This window comes from Anopheles aquasalis, chromosome 2 (genome assembly GCF_943734665.1).
Source record: "Anopheles aquasalis chromosome 2, idAnoAquaMG_Q_19, whole genome shotgun sequence".
Taxonomy (NCBI): domain Eukaryota; kingdom Metazoa; phylum Arthropoda; class Insecta; order Diptera; family Culicidae; genus Anopheles; species Anopheles aquasalis.
In genome coordinates, this window is record NC_064877.1 from 27,600,001 (window position 1) to 27,607,500 (window position 7,500).

Sequence of the window (7,500 nt, forward strand, 5' to 3'; positions counted from 1 at the left end):
TGGATGCTATTTGCTTGTCCAACTATTATCCATAAATTATTGGTCAGTTCGGTTTCACGGGAGTGTCGTCCATTAGTGGTGCTGGTGTTGCGCTAAGACACTGCGCACTGCGCGCGATGTAACTCTTCTGTCCCTGAAGAGATAACACACGATCGTACCGAACAGGGAGCGAGAGCAATGAAGCAGCGATCCTTCCGTGGAACACCTTGGGAAGTGTCGAACTTCACACCTTCGAAGCGTAAGGATTTGGGTGCAAATGATATGCTCAAACCTCGATCCGCCTCGCAAGGTGACTGTATCGCCTGGCAGTCCATTAGCTATTGGCGTGTGACGATCAAACAATGTACTATTTGTGATGGCCGTTCGGATAATCCAAAGCAAACCAATAAACTTCACCTGGGCGGACAAGCCCACAAATCCCAAAACCAACATTATCTGCACTCCTCCATTAAACGGTCACCGAAGGCGTGCCACAGCGTGTTTGACGACATTCCCAACAGTGCACAAGAAGGGGTTCGCTATTTGCGGATTCACCAACGACACATGTTATTCACGGTCAAAACCAAACGAGAACGATGTTTCGCTTCATCCAGTCTTCTTCATCATCCTCCTCTCTTCTGCTTCTTCTTTAGTTCCTACAGTACATCGTGCATCGCCAAAAGTGTATTTGCGCACTTTGCGTGATGATGTTTTGCGCGTTTCTTATTCTCTTTCTTCTCTCTCGGTTTCGCATGCTTTCCTTTAAACTCTCGTTTTGAATATGACCTGCTCCTGCTGCCGCTTCTGCTTCTACTTCGTTCCGTTGCACGGTTTCCACGCGGCCTTAGACCGGTATTATCTTTTATGTCCTTCAGCGATATCTTCTTCCCGCGGCCGTACGATGACCGACCAACCGACCGAGCGACGACGGGAATGAGATCATCGCGGTCGTTCGTTGCCAAATTTAGTAAAAAAAAATCAACTCCGAAAGCGTGTGCGAGTGACAGAAAAGGCATAAAAGAAGAAAAAAAAACAGGCTTATAGGGGAACTGGGAAGGGTGTTGGGTGAGGCAAATGAAGAGTCTCTAAATCCATCCGAATCTGGGACACCCCAACAGGCCACTATTTACAATTCAGCGCGCGAAGCCCTCGCCTTGCCGGGGCCTTGTGCTCGGCGGTCGTCGGTTGCTTTGCGATATTGCCACCGTGCGACCCCGGAACCCCGGTCACGCCGCGAAACGGTGAATCCTCAGCAGAATCTGCGTTCATGTGTGTCTTTGTGTGTGCTTCGGTTGATTACAACGCGCAATGATCGTTGGAACAGCGAACGTCCAAGCGTCCAAGTCTAGCGGGCAATCGATCCCCACTCATCTGGTGACCCAGTAACGGTTTAATTGGGGATGTGTTTGGCCCCCTTTCCCAGCCGATGATGGTGTTGCTGGTGGTACATTGGGGCATTCCTTCATTAGAAGGATTAATTACATTTTATTCACACATTCACACCCCGACATATTTACACAAGCGCACAGAGAAGGTCACACTGAGCTGGTCGTTCGTGAAAACGATTTAAACGGGTTCCTGTTCCTGCTCAAAAGCGGAAAACACCAGCCCTTGAGAAATCCCCAACCCAACGAGCGCACACAAACACACACATTGCGAGACGACCATTACCAATCATTACGAAGCAATCACACGAGACAAGCAAACACATTGGGGTTACGGGGGAAGTGTGAGATAAGCGGTGATCGCACAATTAACACTTAGTTTCAAAAAGGGGCCCCATCCAAACCGAAGATACCGCGCTGTGAGTGGAATCATTGCGCCAGATGCAACGGCATTGCAGTCCTTTGCTGCAATGCGTTAGTAATGCACCCATGCCCGGCGGAGGCAACGCTACGACGCGCTCGACGCTTGGCGTCCAGCCAACCGACGCAACCCGCAACTCCCCGCACGGAATCACTGCGCACCAGGCACCACCACCTTCGCCGGAGTCTCGTCACAATCTACAGCAAATTTATTACATTTCGTTCGATTAATCGCGGAGGAATTTCGTAGAGGTCGAGACAGATAGACGACTTGTTCGAAGGATTCGTAAAGTAAAGTGATCGCGAAAGACGAACGCGAAGGAAAGAAGGAAAGCTGGAGTGGAAAAATGTCCGGACGCGTGTCCTGGACGCTAGGACATCTAGAACTGCACTGCGCTAGGTCGGAGCGTGCGACTGGTGTGCGGCTTTTCCGGCTTTTCCGGTCAAAGGCAGAGAGTGCGAGCGAGATAACCGGATGATTGGTTGCACAGTGGTTCCTTCACTCACTGTCTGGTCAAACTGCCATCAGTTTTAATCGGAATATTGTTTCCTCAGTGTCCCAAAAAAAATCCGCTAAATGGAGTTAATTTACATTAAGTGGAATAAACATCTCGTTGCTGTCAGATGTCTCAGCTGGCATTCTGAGATTGAAAGACGAGCAGAATTATCTGCTGGATCCACCATCGGGACCACCCTGTTTGCTGCTTGTTGACGACGCACCAGAAGCCGGCTTCGTTGTGGTTTGTTGTGAATTCTTGTGGAGCATGCGCACCGTTGGCGATGCTCCTGATGCTGCTGCTGCCGCTGCTACTGAGAGGGCATCATGTCTCGACGACACTCGTGTGTCCTCTCGTCGTTCCGGTCAATGTCAAACACGGCGACCGACGCCGACATTTGCCGATAGCATGGCATTAAAATCAGCTGAACACGAGGCCACGAGCCATGAGACCAGGACACAGACACGCCAATGGAAAGAACATCGCGTGAGTAGCCTCGTCTAGCGAGAGAGCGAGTCTCCGTGTGAAGGTGTCCTCATCAGTCACTTTCTCTTGGATCGATCGAGTAGACCACCCACCGAAGGTTTCCCCCTTTCCGCACACCATCGGCACAACGTTACCTGTTGCGCCCACACGTGTCACGGCCTCACAAACCAGCCAGCTGTAGCGGTCAGTATCTACACGATCAAACAACGCACGGCTCGGCAAGCAGGGAAGTAATTAAGCGAGTACAAATATTTAGATAATCTCTAGCGCTCGAGCTCTAGCGTTAAGCGTATCACCGCCATCGATGATGCGGGTGCGAGTCTGATGATCAGGTTTTGTGCCGACAGAGTGAGCGTTCAGCAGCCAGTCAGCAACGAACGCTCATTTGCACACACTACAAGCTGCAATCAGCGGGCAGCTTGCAAAGTTGGCTTGTTAAGGGTGCCAACCTCCCCGTGAACCCACCCCCTGAACCAGCCGATCGGCAGCATCAAACGAATACTTGTCCCGATTGCGTATCAGCAAACGCGTCGATCCGATCCCCACACACTAAGCGACCGGCTGGGACTGAGGCTGGTTGTATCAAGGGGCCGCCGCCATTTCGTCATTAGCATCTCATACCCTCACGCGATTCACCGCATCGCGAACACTTGGCCACCGCGCTAATGGCGTGCAACATGTTTGCTGAAATGATTGTTAACCAGCCAGCCAGTTCCCCCAACCTTTCGAACTCACTCAGTGGTCCTTGCACAGTGGTCCGTGAAATGTGCGAAAGTGACGTTTTGGCAGCGGCACCTAACTCTGCAGAAGCTGTTACACAATGGCTGCCGTCGCCACTACTAATTCATTGTCGATGTTAACTTCCCGGTTATCTGTCTAACTGCTTTATGATTTTCACCACCAGACATGCATTTGACTATCTAATTCGAGCAGACCATTCATGGACCGAGCTAGCCGATAGCGTGAACGTGAAAATCACGCCAAAGGCCGGCACGGACCGATTCCCACAAACTGGGTGCTAAATGGAGAACTGTTTGCACCAATTAGTTACCTAATTGATCACTCAACTCACTGACACGATAAGCCGCTCAGCCGCTGGCGTTCCTCGACGAAACAGAAATGGCGTGGCTCTCGCTTTTGCCTCAAGTTGTCATCGAGCGCCAAGTTGAAGCCAACGCTAGCACCTCCCAAAAAAACCGGAGGTTATCTAAATTGATCTGATTAGGACAACAAGCAAGCGTCGGTTTCTCGGTTTCACCGTGAACCAAACCGAAATGTCATCCGGCGCGCGCGTGTGGTGGTGGATTAACATATTCGGGCTAATCAAGTTGAGGAATTTGGAGTTTCTCATAAGCAGCACATAAATGGATCTGTTATGATTGGCGATCGCTGTTCCTCTGTCCATTTGTCCGATATCGCAAAAGCGCAAAAGGAATTTATGATCAACTCCGGTGCCGCGTGTGCCCCGAGAAAACCTGTTTCTACATTTTCTATCTATCTGTCCGCTTGATTCCTGACAAAAATGGCAAACTAGTTCGGTCCGGATGCGGAGAGTAGCGAATCGTTTTTCGAATCGAAATCAACGGGTTTTTTTAGCACGCCAATGCCAAGCGATCTTAATCCACTGAGCCGCGGAAGGTGAAGAGCAAGTATTTCCGGCGATATTTTGCGTCTTTTCAGTGAATGAATGTTTGTTGTCTGTACGCGAGAGGCGAGACCGTAGCATACATCTGCCAGCTGCATCCAAATGCTAAACTGCGTGATCTTCACTTTGGGCGAGGCGCGAGATAGAACGGAGAGAGAGAAAGGGTGGAACCGGTTCCACCACCTCAGCTTCGTTTCGTTTCGTTTCGTTTCGTTTTCTTGTTGACGCTTTGAGTATCTATCTTTCCGCGCTGCCTTCCGAAATTCCGCGAAATGTGTCGCCCTGGCATGGATCCATCTTTGCCAAGCCAGGCAAAGGAATGCCAGGGCATCGGCAGCGAGGAGTGACGAAGAAAGAGAGAGAGAGAGGCGGAGACAGAAAGTGAGATGATCTTGTGACATTCACGACGCGATGTCCGACGCTAAATGCGCCGACATGGGATGAGATTTTCATCGGGGTCTCCCGTTGTCCCCGCGAAGGAATAGGCATGTTCGTCGTCTCTTCGCTCCGTCGCTCCGTGTTCCCACCGCGTGACATTCCGTTGCTGCACTTCCCGTGACCTTGGCGGGCGGCTGAACGAACGTGGCTTCCTGAGGAGCGATGCGCATTGCCGACGATCGTGCGATCCACACCACCTGGCACATACAAAACCAGTCAAGGCCATCAACGTCATCGTTTGTCTTATTTTCCCCCAAGGCGGCCACTGGCAGCGCGATTCTGTCCCCTTTGAGGTCCTGTACCTAAGGAACTGTTACGGACCTGTGCGCCCTGTTCCGCGATCCGGGACACTTTGATTAACCTGATATTCCCCCTTCATTACACGTCATTCCGAATGGCCGTTTTCCTCATTAGAAGCGACAGATCGTGTCGCCTTTGCACCGGAGGAAGGTTGTGGAACGGATTAATCTCTCCGCTGCAATCGGAGGGGGGGGGGGTCAGCACACCGCAGTGGCGTTCCGTTCGTTTCTCGGAAGGCGTCGTGGCGCCTTGTACGTCGATTCTGCGCTGGTGTGTCGTAGAGGATGCGCTTCATTCGTTTACCGATTTCTCTTCATATTGTTGTTGTTCGCGATCGCTTCAAGTGCCACGACATCGCCCAATCGGGAACCCGGGGCTTCGGATTCGCGATTCCAGTTGGTGCATGACACCCGGCGCAAGATAGTGAAGAAGCTTCTTGACCATCCGCATCATCCGCATCATCATCATCATCATTGCGATCGCTGGTTTGGCTTGGAGTTTGAGTCACCACTAAAAATAGACGCTCGGACGTGATCGCACACCCCACAGCACGAGGTGGCGACTACTGGCAAAACGAATTAAAGCGCAGAACTCGCGGCAATGGTCGTGTGAAACCGATTATCATTCCTTCCCCGATTCCATGCACACATACACATCACTATGCTGCGCTTCTAATGCGCAGGCGCGTAATCGGATCGGAGTTTGGTGAAATCATTTCCATTGCTCATGATCGTTCGCGCAAAGAACGAAAGAGCGATGGGTGGTGCGTAACTTTCGGCGAAGGACACGCCGTCCGGGTTTGAAAGGAGCGTCCACCGGGCACAGGTCGACCAAAAAAACAAACCGGTTCCCATTTGCTAAGGTTCTGGCGGGCCGGTTGGTTGGCTTTTGTCATAATTGTCGTCGCTGCCCGATCCCGTCCCGAGACTCTGCATAAACGTCACCGCGGTGGCTGCAGGTGACAGCATCAGCAAGCGCACGGCGGTGAAGGTCAAGCGATACGACGATGCCTTCATCGGCACCATCACCAACCAACCAGCCGCATCGCCACCCATGCGACGTGGACGTGGAGGCTTAATGCAAATTTAGTTCTCTTCCTCCCTATCCCGGGAGCTCGCTCCGCAAGCCTTAGTGCCCCACAACGAGCTGGAGCTGGAGCTGGAGGCTATGTTTCAGGTTTTGCGGGTTTCACATCCACCACCACGATCACCAAGGCGGCGGCACCGCACCATGAATGGGTTCTTAAATGAGACGATTTTTCAGCGTGTCCTTCTTATGTCCTCCCTTCAGGCTCGTTCCGGCACTCGCACAGGAAGCAATCTGCGGAGGGCCAGGTCGCAGCGCCGCATTATCATATTACGAACACACCCGGCTACAAGTCAATTCAGAGCGCACCGTGATGGTGACGTGAATAATGGAATGCTCGATCGACGACGACAGATGGGGTGTGTGCGTGCGTGATCGCATGACATGGCCGGAGTTGCACTCCATCGCCACCACGGGTTGATCCCTCGCTGAGCCAGGCTAAAGTACGAAAAATATTTATGATCCCGGGCAGTAGTTTGCGCCGTTGATTGCTGGAGCTTAATGGAATCGTAAAAGGTTCCTGATTTGGATTCCAATCCCAGGCTGGGTTAAACATTTTTCTGCTGCTTTTTTTTTTGAGACTCCTTTCTAGAGGGAACCGCGTTCCTGGTATCCATCGGTTCCATCGATAGTGCTCCATCATTTTCAATCGTGTTTTCGGGGCAGCTCTGAAATCAAGATAGTGCGACCACTGCGTTGCGTACCAACTTCTCACGCACTATCTGACGCATCAAACGCGAACAGCAGCAGCAGCAGGACCATGATTGATCGCTCTTTGATTGCTACCATATCCGATTTCGGTCCGAAGGAATGTTAAGTGACCAAAAAACCGACGTATGCCCTGAAAGGGTGAATCAGAACTTGACCTTCGGTTATTGATGCGTAAGCGCAGCGCTTCGGTGATAAGACAAAAGTTAAGATAAGAAGAACTCCAGCACAAAGTTCGGGTAGTTTGAGGTCCATCTAATCATTTTCTTTACTGTAAATCCATTGGAAACATGTTTTCGCCCAATTGGTTCCATCGCTTGATCCACCGAGTAGCCGTGTAGTGTTTTTCTTTCCTTTTTGCTGCTTTACAATGTGTACCTTTATGGTTATCACCCTTCATGTGATAATGTATCGACAACTCGATTACATTGGATTACACTTCTCGCACAATCTCTCTCGCTGTCTCACTGTTCCGCTTGGCAGCTTGGCTTATGACACCCGGCATGATAGTGATCTCGTGACAACATTCTATGCGAAGGTGACAAGCAAATACCGA

The 7,500-nt window shown here is 51.1% G+C and overlaps 1 protein-coding gene across 9 annotated transcripts in view; it reads right to left on the reverse strand.

Moving 5' to 3' along the window:
- LOC126571604 (tensin-2) overlaps positions 1-7,500 on the reverse strand; it is a 101,964-nt gene that overhangs the window by 39,060 nt on the left and 55,404 nt on the right. The window lies entirely within an intron of this gene.